General features: G+C 37.4%; 1 pseudogene; it reads right to left on the bottom strand.

Annotated features, from left to right (window-relative positions):
* Nucleotides 1–3,407: 3,407 nt before the first annotated feature.
* LOC102820165 overlaps nt 3,408–16,824 on the bottom strand; it is a 17,240-nt pseudogene continuing 3,823 nt past the window's right edge.

The following is a 16,824-nucleotide window of genomic DNA, read 5'->3' on the forward strand; positions in this document are numbered from 1 at the left end:
TACCAGAGTAGCAAGTCTCATTTTTCTCCCCCAGGTAAGATAGTCACTGCATTCAAATATTTGAAGTGTTATATTGTAGGAAGGAGTACTTGGTGGTACAAATGGTTAACGGGCTTGACTGCTAACCTAGATATTGGAGACTGGAGTTTACTCAGCGGTATCTCAGTAGAAAGACTTGGTGATATGCTTCCAAAAAACAGCCATTGAGAACCCTACGAAAGCACAGTTCTACTCTGGCACATATAAATGTGCCATGAGTCAGAGGCAACTCAGTGACAACTCGTTTTTATCTTATATGAAGGCAGGTCAACTTGTCTTGGGTTAACTCAGAGGGCACTTGTATTGCCCTTTCATTAAAGCAGTGTGTGAAGTTACCAGAAAAGATTGTAAATGAAAGAAGCCTAGCAATTAGTCTCAAAGAATACGTCTCTTATGAGGAAAACTGAGGATATTCTAGTGGAGCTATATAAAGAGTGATAAGGGTCTTGATTAAAATTGAGGTAGGGAATTCATCAGGACCATAAGAAGCTAGGCTTTCTCAGAGGAGGCATTGGTAAATATTGCCAAATTATGCAGTGGAGGTGAAAACTAATTCTTGAAAAAGAGGGCCTTGGATCTGGCATTCAGAATTTTTTCATCATCATATGAATTTCAGTTTTCAGGAGGGACACTAAAAAGAAGGAGACTTAGGAGTGCATGGATAATGAGAAAAGGGAGTCACAAGTGGCAAAGGAAACTGACAGGAAGAAGTTTTACCCCTAACAAAAGTTAAAGTTGAATAAGATTAGATCATTAGATTATTTTCAATATTTTAGAGACGAGCCCTGTAAATTCACTTGAGTTTCAAAAACTATGAAATTGTCATTTCTAACAAAAATTTGAGTTGGAAAAGGACAGATGTTTCTTAATACCTTAAAAGAAAGAACTTAGATATTTCTATTTGTCTTAAAATTCTACTTCATACTAAAGATGTAAACAAAATGCAAGTCAAGGAAGCAAATGAAGAGGTAGAGTTCAAATGTTGACAAAAATCTGGCAATCACTGCAGGCTTTGTCTGTGTCAGCTAATCAAAGTAAAACCGTAGCTAATTGCCTAACAACTTGATCAGCAAGTAGATGTTCTTGGTAATTTAAGCCATGGATTTAGTTGTTAGGTAACAGTATTTTCCACCTAAACTTTTCATTTCACTTGCCCTGTGGAATAAATAACTTTTGAGTTAGTTCTAACTCATAGAGATCCTAAAAGGAGTTCCAGTTAGCATCTACTGGGTTTGAACTTCCAACCTTGTGGTTAGTAGTACAGTGCTTATACTATAGCGCCACACCAGGAGAATATACTATGTTTTATTCTTTTTCATTGATATAGAGCATAATATGATATAAAATTCTAAAAACAAATAGAAGCCGTCTATTGTTTTATAATTAATAAAGAATCCAAAATTATTCAAAACTTTGGATAAAATAAAATGTTTCTTTTTTGTTTTTCTAATTACAGGAAGAGATGGAGGGGAAATATTAGGTTCTATTCAACAGATGGAGTCCTGGTGTAGTACTGTAGGATAAGCACTCAACCATAAGGTCAGTTTGAACTGCAAGGTTGGCAGTTCAAACTCACTAGCCCCTCCTCGGAAACTCTATACAGGGTCACTATGAGTCAGAACTGACTCAATGACACTTAACAACAACAACACAACAGATAGTTGCATGTGCATTTTGAGGGAAAACATAACCTGTTTACTTAGAAATATAAAATGAAATAAACATGAGAGAGATTTAGATCTTTTAGTTACAAAGTCATGATAAATAAACCCATAGAAGAAAACATAACAAAGAAATGTTCTGTTTTGTGTTTTAAATATAAAATTTGGTCATTTGTAGTGGCAAAGTTACTTCAAATATGCTAAAATGGATAAATTTCTCAATCACACAGTTTAAATGTCATGTTCTATAAGCATTACCATTAAAGAACTTAAATACATTTTTATAATGCTGCACAAATGACAAAATATTGTCTCAAGCCATATTAGGTGGAGCAGATGTTTAATTTCTTAAGAAATAAATAATTGAATTGAGAACACATCAATCTTCTCATGGCAATTGCCTGGCACTGGGATTTCTACATCCTGATGAGTCACAGGATTAGATGAAGGAAAGGTATACCTATAGTTGCCAAAAGGCCTGAATCTCACCAAGTTGCTTCATAGTCAGCAACTAGTAAATGAAAAGAAAAAATATGCTTCTATGGTAAGCCACACAAATCATGTTATGCCATTGTGAAGTGCTAAGCAAAAATAATGGTATTTTTAATACCTGATATTATAGCATTTTATATGCATGAATACTACTTGTAATGTTTAGTTCTTTGCTTACTAAATAGATACAAAATGTATTTTTCAGAAGTATAATGATTTGATTTGCATTAAACACTGTACAATTGCAGAAGCCAATATGGAAAAGTATTTGTTTATTTCAAAAGAACCTGGTGATCATTTTCATCAACAGGTTTTTTTTTCCCCTCTTACTTGTTTATCTAATAGTGGTATTCCGAACAATATACCAGAAATAACAAATATTAGAGTGAAATATGGTATTCTATATAAAGAATATTTTAATGTAGGTCATTAGATATAATCTCTAATGCTGATGATTAGATATTCATAATTTCATGAAATGAAGCATACAAGAAAATCAAATCTTAAAATAATGATCCCTCCATACATCCACATACATGCCCCATGCCAGATATCAAGGTTATCAAACCCTATTTAAAGTAAGAGATATAAGAAGTACTGTCAAGGCCATATCTGCACAGAGCTAGTTAACCATTAGGAATAGAATAGGCTGGAGTCAAAGGAAAATCTTGTAGTACAAACCCAGATGTCTTCATCAGGATGAAGTGGATACATTTCAGGGCTTCCCAGGATCCCAAACCATAGGATCTGCAGCATCCACCCCAGAAACCTTCAGATTTCAATTTTTAGAGAATTTCCCTCTTAATTCATGTATATGTGAATGGCTCTTCATGGATTCTGACATTCATTCCTTTCAAAGTACTGATCTGAAAATTATCAAAATATCTCGCTAGAAAAATTAGACCATGATTATCATTTTGCAGTGTTTACTTCCAGTTCTCTTTCTACATACTAAACTAAAGCAGCATGGAAACTTCCTACAAAATATGGGAGAAATATCAGCAAGCTAACCCCCAAATACAAACCACATCCTTTTCTGAGCAGCAGCAGGAGGAGGAGAATTAGGACTCTTTCCCTTTAGAATATGAACTAACCAGATCACCATCCCCTGACCGCCCGCCCCCTTGCTTCAGAATTACAAGAGAATGAGGATTGCTTTTCATCTGGACCTACACTGGAACCCTGTCAGTTAATGCAGAGGGAAGGGGGAGAAAGTTACTTCGCAGGCAGCGATGGCTCACCTTCCATGCCTGTTGCCATGGAGATGAAATCCAGCGAGTAGACTTCAGTGTTGGCAGGATTGTCTGTGTTGGCTGATCGGCTCAGTAATAGTGTAATAAGACGTGTCCCTGGGAACCTGCGTGGAGTCCGCAGTACCGTGGCTAGCGCTTCATGGCCTACGTGTGTAAATGTTTGTGTTTGTGATTGGGAACGTGGGCGCCCGCCAAGTACGTATGCGCGCGTGTGTGTGTGTGTTGCAGGAAAGTGTGCATGGACTCCTTCAGTGTGGCAGTGTGTAAATATTTGTGTGTGTGCTTGCGCGCGAATGTGACCGTGTCGGACAGTGCGTGAGACAGAGAGGAGGTGGGAACTGAGAGGGGGAAGGGAATGATCAGCACAGCAGCAACAGGCTCTATAGACTCCTTCGTTCTGTTAAAAAGAGAGATACAAAATAAGATAGGCGCTTATTTTGCTCGTGTCATGCCCAATCGGAATTCATCACCATTTTAGCTTCCTGAGGCCGTGGGGGGTTAATGAATGCAATGCTAAAATCCTTGTTTTCCTCTCCTTGCTGCATCTTTCCAGCGAGCATTTTGCAGTGCTCGGTGACAACAGTCTCAGTGGAAGAGTAGGCGCTAAATTCTTACTTGCGTCTTCTCAGCCGATCAGAGAAAGACGTATTGGGGAAAGGGAGTGAACGTTGTATTCCTTGCCTGAAGACTGGATACATCGTTTGGAGCTTTTTTTTACCCTTTTTCTCCTACACAAACTAAATCCTCCCCTTCCTATGAAAAAGTGTCTGTACGCTGTCCTTGGTTCCGAAATGTTGCGTTAAAAAATTAAAACAAAAACAAACCCAAACCCTCTGTCATGGAGTGTATTTCGACTCGTAGAGACCCTTTAGAATAGAATAGAATTACCGCATAGGACTTCCAAGACTGTAATGGTTAGGGAAGCAGATGACGATGTGTTTCTCCCAGAGAGCATCTGGTGGTTCAACTACTGACCTTTTGGTTAGCAGCCAAGTGCTTTAACCACTGCGCCTCCAGGGCATTGAGCTAGCTCCCAAATACGTGTCAGACATCAAAATTGTAGCGAAGAACGTCCCAATAAAACCCATTTGTAGTTGCAATGTACATTTTATAAAAAGTGTTGAATACGGAGATTCCAAATCTAAGCAGGGCTGAAAGCAAAATAAAAATGACAAAAACCCTCTCCCTTCATTCCTATTTGAGAATCTGACTGGTTTTCACCTTCTATCTTTAGGTTCTAGTTCTATTCCTGTTTTGATACTATATCCAGATCCTACAAGTTTCATGCACCTGTAGATTCTCTTCAAACGTAATTAACACCTTATGAACTGTTGAACTGTTCACCGTTTGGTGAAATGTAAATGTGGAGCTGGCTCATTTTTCATGTTAAAAAAAGTGCTGAAAACACAGAATGTAAATGTTACTAGGTGTTCTTACAGTTCTCTATTGAAGTGACTACAAGTCTTCTGGTTATTTCTTAGTTTAGAAAAATTGTCTTACCAAAATGTAAAAGATATAACTGGAAGATCATTTAAAAACAAAAAACACTTAAATAAAAATTATTGTTTTTTTAATTTAAAAAGTGTTAAATATCCTAAAATGTAAGTGAATTACCTGGTCACCACGGAAAAGAGTGGAAGAAGTATCTTTTTACAGTAACATTTTCATAGTCATGATTTATTGATTTTTAAAAAATTTTTACTTTTTCAAATTATGATAATGCACACATAGCAGCACATACAATGTTTCAGCATCTGCATGTCCATTTCAGTTATATTGATTACATTCTTTAAGTTGTACATCCATTTATGTACTCTTTTAAAAACTGTTATCTCTTTTTTATTAATTCATTTTTGAAAACTTTTTAATGTAAATTGGGTCAAGATTTATAGGAAAAAAAATCAGATTTCCATTCAATAACTTACACACATTTTGTTTCATGCCATTGATTGCAGTCCCTCTTCCTTCCTGTGTTTCCCATTTCCATTCTTCCTTCTTTCCTAACACTTCCTGCCTCTGAACTTAGTCCTTGGGCAAATAAAGGCCTTTTGATCTCCAATGGTTGATTGTTCTAAGGAATGCTACTTCTCTAGTGCTATTATTCACCATATAGACCTATTGGTTATTTAGCTAAAGTGAGCCACCGAGGTTGAAGGAATGGAGGTAGAGAGTAGGAATAGGGGTTTGGGATGTGTTTTGGCCCTTTGTCAAAGATCACTTAACTGTATGAGGATGAATTTACTTCGGAGTTTTCAATTCTATTCTACGGATCTTTCGTTGTACCAGTACCAAGCTGTTTTGACCACTGTGACTGTGGAATATATTTTGAGATCAGAGTTGAAAGGTCTCCAATTTTGTTCTTCTTCTTAAGCAATGCTTTAATTATTTGAGGTCTCTTTCCTTTCCATATAAAACCAGTGACCAGTTTTTCCATTTTTTTAAAGGAACTGGATTAGGATTGCATTTTATCCATACATTGCTTTGAGTAGTGTTGACATTTTCACATGTTAAGTCTTCCTACCTATAAGAACAATATATTCTTCCATTTTTTTGTCTGATATGTTTTTGTTAACATTTTTTCCCTCAGTCTATGGGTTCTCTTTCTATTCTTTTGGTGAACCTGTGGATTCATGTAAGTGCCTCATTTTTGGGAGGTCCCAGGAATTTAGTTTGTCTTCTGATATTTGTGTGTTTTTAGTTATGTTTACACCGTGTATTGGGCTCCTAAGTTTGTCCTTATTTTTTCTTTGATGGTCTTTATCATTTTAGGTTTTCATTTGGGTCTTTGATCCACCTTGAGTTTGTTTTTGCATAAGGTATGATATATAGGTCCTGTTTCTTTCTTTCTTTCTATTTGCAAATGGATATGTAGTTTTGTTAGCACCATTTGTTAAAAGAGAAGATTTCCTTCTCGTTTAACAAAGATCAGCTATCCATTAGTGGATGGATTCAACTATGGGTTCTGAATTCTGTTCCATTGATCTATATGTTTGTTGTCATGCCACTAACAGACTCTTTTGACTACTATAACAATGTAGTAGAATTTGAGATCAGAAAATGTGAGACCTGCTACTTTGTTCTTTGTTATTTAGGGTCTCTTTCATTTTTCCATCTCTTTAAAGAATGATAGACTCTGCATTGGGACTGCATTGTATCTGTGTATCACTTTGTGTAGTATTGATATTTTTACAATGTGAAGTCTTCCTATGTACTGTTTCTGCTGTTTGTTGTGTGCTATCAAATCCAGTCTGATTCACAGCAAACCTGTATAGAGTTTTCAAGAGCAGCTTATGGGTTTGAACTGCTGACCTTGCAGTTAGCAGTCCAGTGCTTATCTTACAGTGCCATATGACCATCGTATAGTCTTTCATTTGTGAAGATCACTTCAGATTTCTTATAGTAGTGCTTTATAATTTTGTATTTTATAGAGAGATCTTTTGTATCTCTGGTTAGATTTATTCCTAATATTTAATCTTTTGGGGGACTATTTGCTCTCATTTTCTAAATTATCTCACCACCATTTACATACTGGCAATGCACTCTGAGCAAAAATTTTCTCTTCTCTGCTCCCTCACCCCCGCTAGTAAGCACTAATTACTTTTGGTTTCAATGTATTTGCTTATTTCATATGCATCCTAGCATACATCACTTGGATTTTTTTGTGACTGACTTACTTTACTCAGCATAAATGTCCTCATCCTTCTATGTTGTGGCTCGCATCAGAACTTCATTGCTCTTTATGTCTGACTAATATCCCATTGTATTTACAAAGTGTTTTTCACATATCCATTCATCAGTTGATTGATATTTTGGCTATTTCCTCCTTTGGATTACTGTGAATTGTGCTGTAATGAACATTGGTGCACATATCTCTGTTCCCTTCACTGCTTTCAGGTCTACTGAAGAGTGGAACAGCTGAATTGCATGGTATTTCTATGTTCAACATTTTGATGAACTACCAAACTGCTCTCTATAGTGGCTGTACCATTTTGCATTCTCACTAGCAACAGATGAGGGTTCCTGTTTCCCCATGGTCTAGTAAACACACCTAGTGTTTTCCTTAAAAAAAAAAAAAATTTTTTTGTCATAGCCATTTTTATGGGGATAAGATGATGTCTCATTGTGGTTTAGAATGGGAAATATCACTGCTGATATCCAATGAATCTTGGCTGAAAGCAGAGAATAGCAGACAGATGTTTACCTGTGCTTTATTGACTATGCAAAGGCTTTTGATTGTGTGGATCATGACAAGCTATGTACAACATTTTGAAGTATGAGTATTCCTGAACACTAATTGTGCTCACGAGGAATCTGTGCATGGACCAAGAGGCAGTTGTTGGAACAGAACATGGAAATACTGAATGGTTTAAAATTAGGAAAGGTGTGCGACAAGGTTGTATTCTTTCACCATACTTATTCAATCTGTATGCTGAGCAAATCATCTGAGAAACTGGATTATATGAAGGAAAACGTGGCATCAGGATTGGAGGAAGACTCATTAACAGCCTGTGATATGCAGATGACACAACCCTGCTTGCTGAAAATGAAGAGAACTTAAAATACTTATCGATGAAGATCAAAGACCACAGCCTTCAGTATGGATTGCAACTCAATGTAAAGAAAACAAAAATCCTCACCACTGGACCAATAAACAGCATTTTTATCAATGGAGAAAATATTGAAGTTGTCAAGGACTTTATTCTTCTTGGATCAAACATCAACACTCATGGAAGCAGCAGTCAAGAAATCAAATGACATATTGCATTAGACAAATCTGCTGCCCAAGACCTTTTTAAAGTGTTGAAGAGTAAAGAAGTCAGCTTAAGGACTAAGGTGTGCCTGACCCAAGCCATGGTGTTTTCAATAACCTCATATGCATGCAAAAGCTGGACAGTGAATAAGGAAGACCGTAGAAGAATTGATGCTTTTGAGTTATGGTGTTGGAGGAGAATATTGAAAGTACTATGGGCTGTCAAAAGAACCAACAGATCTGTGTTGGAAGAAATGCAACCAGAGTGCTCCTTGGAGGCCAGGATGGCCAAACTTTGTCTCTCATACTTTGGACATACTGTCAGGACGGACCAGTCGCTGGAAAAGGATATCATGTTTGGTAAGGTGGAGGGTCAGAGGAAAAGAGGAAGACCCCCAACGAGATGGATTGGCAAAGTGGTAGCATCAATGGGCTCAAGCGTGGCAACAATTGTGAGGTTGGCCCAGGACCAGGCAGTGTTTTGTTCTGTTGTGCATATGGTTACTATGAGTTGATATCAACTCGATGGCACCCAACAACAACAACAATAGCTAATAAATTTGATTATTTTATTCATGTAATTGTTGGCCATTTGAATATTTTCCTTGTTGAAATGTGTGTTCAAATCCATTGCCATTCCCTACATATCCCTTTTGTTATTGAGTTGTATTTTTTTGTTATTTTTTTTAAGTTGTGGAAGTATTTTATAAATTTTGGATATTAGATTTTTATAGGATGTGTTATTTACAAAATTTTTCTTCAATTTTGTAGGCTGTTTTTCACTTTTTAAAGAGTCTTTCGAAGAACAAAAATATTTAATTTTATGTGGTTCCATTTGTCTAGGTTCTAGGGATTCCTGGTTAAATATTTTTTCTGCTAAACAGAATGTCAGTGGTTGGAAACCACCAACAGTTTCACTTGAGAAAAATGTAGCAGTCTGCTTCTATAAAGATTTACAGCCTTGGAAACCATATAGGACAAAACCCTGGCGTGGTGCTGTGCTGGACTGCAAAGTCAGCTTGAACTACAAGGTCGGCAGTTCAAGTTCACCAGCTGCTCTTTGGAAACCCTATACAGGGTCACTGTGGGTTGGAACCAACTCAATGGCACTTAACAACAACACTTGGTTTTATAGGGTTGCAATAAGTTAGAATTGACTAGATGCAAATGTGAGGAGCATGTCTGATTACTCTTGTCTTCACAAGGGAGAAAGAGAATCAAACTCAAAATCAGCTAAAGGCCAATTCCAATGAAGCGGCTGCCGCCCTACAACTTTCTTTACCCTGTTCTGACACCAGCCATTCCTCCCACAGCACTCACTGCTTTCCATTTGGGTTGGATAATCCACTGCATTGGTCACACAGAACTCATAACAATACTCATGATTATGGGGTTTATTAGGGAAGTGATCAGGGTGCAATTCAGGATCCAAATCAACTCAGGACTCAGAAGTTCTCCAGCCAGCAATGCCTCTTGTCTCCCATACTGCAGGCACACTTCACTTTTGTTTTCAGTCTTTTAGCCATGCGGTCCCTCCGGCTCTGTTACAAAGTTCTTTTAGCCAGCCTGTGAATGCCCAAAGGGCACATTCTTTAAGCTATTCTCCTGCTGGTAGGCCCTCAGCTTTACTCAGTCCATAGGCCTAGAGCCTGGCTCTCCATGCCACTGCCTCTGCAGTCTCTGTTTCTCTAGATAGGAAATTTATGCTTTATCCATACTCTTCCTTCTTAATAGTCTTGGAATCGTCCATCTCTGCCTCTGAGATGATTCCTTTTAAACCTAACTGGAGGGCAAAATTAACCAATCCTATTATGCCTTATTTGCATGGTTCCAATCAATCACTTGGTGGGAATTAAGAAGATATTGGATAGAAAAGCCATTTCAAGTAAATTGAAGGCACCATACTAGACAACAGTCGGTTACCATTTGGTGCTCGTGCTTTTATTGTTATGTTGTTAAATGCCATCTAGTTGGTTCCAACCCATACTAACCCTGTATAGGGTTTCTGAGGAGTGGCTGGTGAGCTAGAACTGTCAACCTTGCAGTTCAAATGGCTTTGCAGTCTGGCACATTAACCCACAGCGCCACACCAGGACTCCCTTTATTGTTATAGCCCAGCTAAAAAACTTAGGTCCCCCAGCTCTTCCCTTCTATTATCTTGTATGAATTTCATGGTTTTAGTTTTCAAATTAAGGTCCTCGATCCACTGTAATTATTATTATGATCTGCATGAGGTGAGCACTAGGTCCTAATTGATTCTTCTGCTTGTGGATATCCAGCTTTCCCTGCATTGTTTATTGATGGAGATTTAGTAGTGTAGTGGATTGATTACAAGCTGGGCTGCTAACTACAAGGTCAATAGTTTCAATCTACCAGCCATCCTGAGAGGAAAGATGAGGCTTTCTACGCCCATAAAGATTTACAGCCTTGGAAACCCTACACAGGATTGATTTGAGTTGGAACTGACTCGGTGGCACACAACCACCACTACCATTTATTGAAGAGACTCTTTTTCCCTATTGGATGAATCTAGCACCCTTATAGAAAATCCATTGACTATACATGCATGGCTTTATTGATTCTTTTTAAAGCTTGATAAGAACCACATGAAGACCTGGTGTGGTGCAGTGAGTTAATGCACCAGACTGCAAAGCTGTTTGAACTGCAAGGTCAGTGTTTCAAGCTCACCAGTTGCTCCTTGGAAACCCTATACAGAGTCACTATGGGTTGGAACTGACTCGAAGGCACTTAATAACAACAACAAGAACTGTGTATTTTGTTAGTATTCTACTGCTTTACTGGAGCAAGGTTTCTTGCAATTGAATGCACCGATGAATCCTCTTCGAATCTTGCTTAAAAGCAGATTCTGATTCAGTTGGTATAGGGCTGGGTCTTAGATTGTGTATGTTAACAATCTCTTAGTTGATGTCAGAGTCTGCTTGTCTGAGGACTGTACTTCTGGCACCACGATGCTAGAGATTTTCTATTCTGGCAAGTATGAGAAAGGAAGTCATTTATTTTCCTATCCATTATTTCCTGTATATTTCTAGCCTGTTGAAAAAAGTATTTGTTCAAATCATTTCAGATGTAAATCATGTAAACATTTTTTTGGTACAGTATTAACAAACTATTATGAATTTAATTAATTTAATTTTTAACATAGTCTGAACACACAGTCTGATTTAGTCCAGTATACATATCCATAGTATGATACACAATCGTCCATTCTCTTTACAAGCCCAGTACAAGGGAACAGAACAAATTTACATGATTCCATTGCTGATATATGGGAACCATGCCAAGAATTGTTTATTATGGTAGTGATATTAGCTTGTCATTTTATAAATTTAGATATGGTTCCATGATAAATGCTGGTGCAATTTATTTTAAAAATCTGGATGCTACCAAGCTAATTCTCAATTAGTTTAGATAGGGCCATTGTTTCATAAAAACCGTGACTACTGATCTGGTGCTGCCCTCTTGCACAAATGTTTAGAGGTAGTTCTGGGTGGTTTTTAAATTTTTTTTCTTTTTCAACTCATAGCCTATATCATTTGATAGAGTGCTTCCAACTAATGCTTTCTGACTTGATGGCAAAGGAAAGCTTTGATTACTAATTAGGCTTTTTAGTGATAGTTTGTGGATGACTTTAACCTTTTTCAAGGTTTTTGACAGGTGATGATGCTCTGAAAAATGTGGAAAGTGGCTCATTCAGGAAAGCATAGTGGATTAAGAAGTCATTACGTTCCACGACATTTACTGGATGCTGGGATACTACGAAGACAAATGAGATTTAGCCTCTGCCCTTGAGGAGATACATTGCAAAACAACATGCCCAAGAAACCCCAAACTTGCAGATAGAACCCATTTGACCTAGCCTTGATAGCTTGATAATCAGAATTCAACTAGAGGAACATAAAAAAAAAAAAATTTTTTTTTTTGATAAAAGAAATTAAGGTAAATTGCTACAATTTGATGAACTTGGCTTATACTCATGGAGGTAGTAGCTCAAAATGCCAACTGAGAGGGAAGGAATCTTCACATCAAGTATCAATGCTATCCTCTCTGTATACAGGGTTGATAAGGATGGGCAACTTAGACATTGGCTACCTAAATGAGGGCATGAGAAAGGCATAAAGCGACTTGCTTATAAGTTTTCAAGAGGGAGTATACTTTAAAAGTGTGCAGGGGAAGATAGAGTCCCCATTGAATAGTTTTCATCTTGTCTATATGGGTCTGGTGAAAAGAGCTGGGGATAAGATTCTTAATGATTGAGTAGTGAGTAATTGTTATGAAAATTTGAAACTGTTACAACTGTAAAGGTAGAAGTTTTATACCAAAAATGGGGGAGTAGTTAATCTTACAGTCCAAAAATAGAGGACCCTATGACTATCAAAGAAAAAGAGCACATGCGGAATGTGGGACTCTATCCAGAGAAGCTGTGACACCAGAGATGGAGGCAGAGATGGGGACATGGAGAGAGAGAGCAGCTGAGGACTCTAGATTCATGGCAAAAGAGGGACTGAGAACTGGCAGCCAGGAAGCAGGTTTGCAGAATGTTTCCTTTGGTGGTTAAATTATTATATATGCCTGAGTGTTTTAAAAAAAAAGCTAAAATGAACAGAGAAAAATACTGCTAACAGATGGTACATTGTTGTTGTTGTTAAGTGCCGTCAAGTTGATTCCGACCCATAGTGACCCTGTATAGGGTTTACTAGGAGCAGCTGGTGAGCTTGAACCACCAACTTTGCAGTTCAAACAGCTTTGTAGTCTGGTGCATTAACCCACAGCACTGCACCAGGGGACTATAATCATTGTAATGAACAAAAGTATATAATTCATTGAATATAAAACTGATGATCTGCCCTGTAAACTTTCACTCAATTCACAACACAAACTTTTCAAAAAAACAAAACAACATAACAAGTTCTAGAAGCACAGAGATTAATATACTCTTTATATTTTATTCTCCAATGCCAAGGAGTCTTGATGTGGTGCTGTGGGATAAAGCACTCGACTTCAAGTTCCGTTTGAACCACATGGTCGGCGGTTCAAACTCACCAACCGTTCCTTGGAAACCCTATATAGGGTTACTATGTGTCAGAATTGACTTGACAGCACTTAACAACAACAAAGGGAGTGATGAATTTCAAAATAGGTAAAATTCAGAATACTTACATTTCAAGTCCTACTAACCAGCTTTTTTTTTAAATTTTAATTATTGAATGATATGAAATATATGAATGTTTTCCTAAAGTACATGGTTAACCTATATTCCTGGATAGTCTATGATTTCTTTTCAGCACTATCCAAATTGATAAATATGTAGGTGACATTGGTTAGACCTCTCCCAAACAGAATTTTCATTATTTTGCATTGATATTATGCTCTCTCAATATATACCGTATTCTGTATGAAACAATGCCCAGCTTCCACAACCGACTCCATGTCTACTCTAGGGATATATATCACTAAGGACTTGGCTAACACATTACTTACTATCCCTCATATGACATCCCTCTATAAACACTAGTTTCATAAATTAAATTTATACACTTCTTTTTCTAATTCACCCTAAAATAAGTGGTGTGTTCTCTCCTTATGTTGCTGATTTGTTAAGCACCGTCAAGTTGGTTCCAACTCATAGCAACACTGTATAGGGTTTCCAAGGAGTAGCTGGTGAGTTTGAACCACCGACCTTGTGGTTTGAACTGATCTTGCTATCCAGTGCTTTAATCCCACAGTGCCACACCAGGACTCCACTCTCTCCTTATACACAGTGTAAATCATGTAACTGATCACATTTGCTTTCGTGTTTTACTTTTTCAAGATCTCAGAGCCAATTTAACAGCTAAAATTAATAACTGTACCAGAACTTCAGCCCTTTATATCTATTCTTACTCAGTTCTGTGACTACTATAATTATGTTTTCTCAAATAATGATATATTACCTGTGAAAACATTATTTTTAAAATTTTAATCTGTGTTAATAGATTTCCTTATGTAAATTTCCTAATAAAATCAGAAGTGGAGCAAACAAATAATTTTTTTCTTCTTAAGGTTAAAAAAAAAAGAAAAAGATGTTTGGGGGACTATACATGACTATATTTTATACCAAAATATATAAAAATAATGCAATTAGCTATGGAAACTAAAATCTAATTTAGTATGTACAAGTATTAAAACGTTAACTTGGTAAATGAAATTTCAATTCATATACTTACAGATCAGGTTAACTTCAAAACAGTTTAGTTGTTTCTTCTTCTGGACCCTAAATAGTGTCCCTTATGTGAGAAATAACTCGTGGACATGGTCCATCTTCAGAAATATAAAGGCTCATGAGATTCCTAGACACAGATTGCTTATTTACATCCAGGGATATGTAAGAAGGATGAATTAGGGGAAGGCAGGAGAGAAATCTGTTCTAGGACTAGAAACTTTAAATAAGAATGCAGTCATTAAGACCATGGGCAAGCCATTTTGGCTTCTCTGCAGGGAGGGAAAATGGGACTTGCGATAGAATTGTGAATGGGTAACTGGCACTGGTTGTTGTTGTTGTTGTTGTTGTTAAGTGCTGTCGAGTCGATTCCGACCCATAGTGACCCTGTACAGGGTTACTGAGGCTGTAATCTTTACAGGAGCTGATTGCCTCCTCTTTTTCCCACGGAACCACTGGTAGTTTCGAACTCCCGACCTTGAGGTTTCCAGCCACTATGCTACCAGAGCTCCACTGGAGGAGGGGTTATTTGGGACAGGGAACTAAAACTGTTTGTGGACTGGTCATGCAGCGCATCTGCCATGTCTACAATTTTGCAAAACTGAATAAAGAAAACCTCACTCTCACTACAATTAATACAGATTGGATTACTTGAGCATTTGTTGGTATGGACAACATTTCTCACACTTATATAACTAGGACTTTTTGCTATGTCAGAGAGCAAAAGTGTTTGTTTAATGAACAGGAAAAGGTAGAAACGTTAACTCGCTCTTCCTCGCCAATGCTAATCAGGTTACTGAGCAGGGCCAATCTTCCCCACCCAGGAGACAAGCTAGAATGCTAATCAGGTTACTGAGCAGCACCAATCCCCCTCCTGTCCTCAAACAGGTCAGCACCCTAGCCTCTCCCCAACTTTGACCCCATATAAGCCTGTGTTGCCCTCAATTCAATGCTCAGAATCTGGAGAAATTAGCTTCTCTGAGCCTAGCTTAATAAAATCTGAAACTCTGCTTCACCTCTCAGAGTGGCCTGGGTTTCTTTGACCATGGATCAAGAGCTGCTGTGAGACTCTCGAATCTAAAACCGCTGTAACACTTGCTAGAATAAATGGTAACTGGTGGTGTAGTGGTTTCAAGTTGGGTGGCTAACCTCAAGGCAAGAAGCTCGAAACTACCAGCTATTTTATGGGCGAAAGATGAGGCTTTCTGCCCCCCATAAAGATTTACAGCCCCGGAAACCCTATACAGGGTCGCTATGAGTTGGAATCAACTCTACTACACATAGCCAACCAGCCAACCATTGGAATTTGGAGAGCAGGACAATCCCACCCCAATGAACACACTTTATAATTAAGTACTACAAAGAAACTGAAAGCAAGTTTTTACTCTAATAAGTCATCTCAGGATTCTTTTCAGAAGGAAATTTTGTTTTCCCTGTATTCTGGCCATTCTTGTTCCTGTTATTTTCTTGTTCCCAAGGTTTGTATAACATTATCACTTATTAAATTTATGACGTAAATATACTACCTTCAAGTTTTCAGGGATATCTTTTGTGGCTGAAGCTTGAGAATTTTTCCTGATCTAAAATATTTTAGGGTATCTATGCCTTTTTATTTCAAATGTTGCTATTTACTCAAACATTGGATAATTCAAATGCAAGACTTTGCAGAACAAATACAAATTACTTTTGGTATAATTTTTTTAACTTCAGACATGTGTTATTATAATTTTATACAGTCTACATCAATTTGAACTTGTATTTATTTGGGTTTAGTTATAACATTGCATAGTAAAATCAAAACATTGATCCTCTCAAATAAAGTAGGCCATCACCATTCAATAAACACACTTTTTTTTTCTTTTGTTGCATAAGTTTTGTTTTGCTTTGTTTTTAATTTACTTAAGGTTTTTATTGTGGATTGAGTAAAAGTTTGCAGGGCATATCATCAGTTTTATATTCAACAAATCATATACATTGTTTCATTACATTGATTATAATCCCCTCCATGTACCATCAGTTAACAGTATTTCTCTCTATCCACTTTAGCTTTTTAAAAAACAAACAAGAAAGCAACCCACTCAAGCATATATAATAATTTACATCTCCAAAGGGTACATTCTGCACATCTGCTCCTAGCCACCAGCTCTTAGTCCCTCTCTTCTTAGTTCATGAATCTAGAGTCCTCAGCCGCCTTCTCCATGCCCCCATCTCTGGCGCTGCTGCTTCTCTGGATAAGGTCCCGCATTTTGCTCATGCGCTTCTCTCTTGATGGTCCTAGGGTCCTCTGTTTCTGGACTGTAAGATTAACCACTCCCCTTTTTTGTTACAAAACTTCTACCTTTACAATTGTGACAGTTGCGATTAGTCATGATAACATTTATTCACTATTGAATCTTATGAATCTTACCCCCA

Source organism: Chrysochloris asiatica, unplaced genomic scaffold (genome assembly GCF_000296735.1).
Source record: "Chrysochloris asiatica unplaced genomic scaffold, ChrAsi1.0 scaffold00004, whole genome shotgun sequence".
Lineage (NCBI taxonomy): Eukaryota > Metazoa > Chordata > Mammalia > Afrosoricida > Chrysochloridae > Chrysochloris > Chrysochloris asiatica.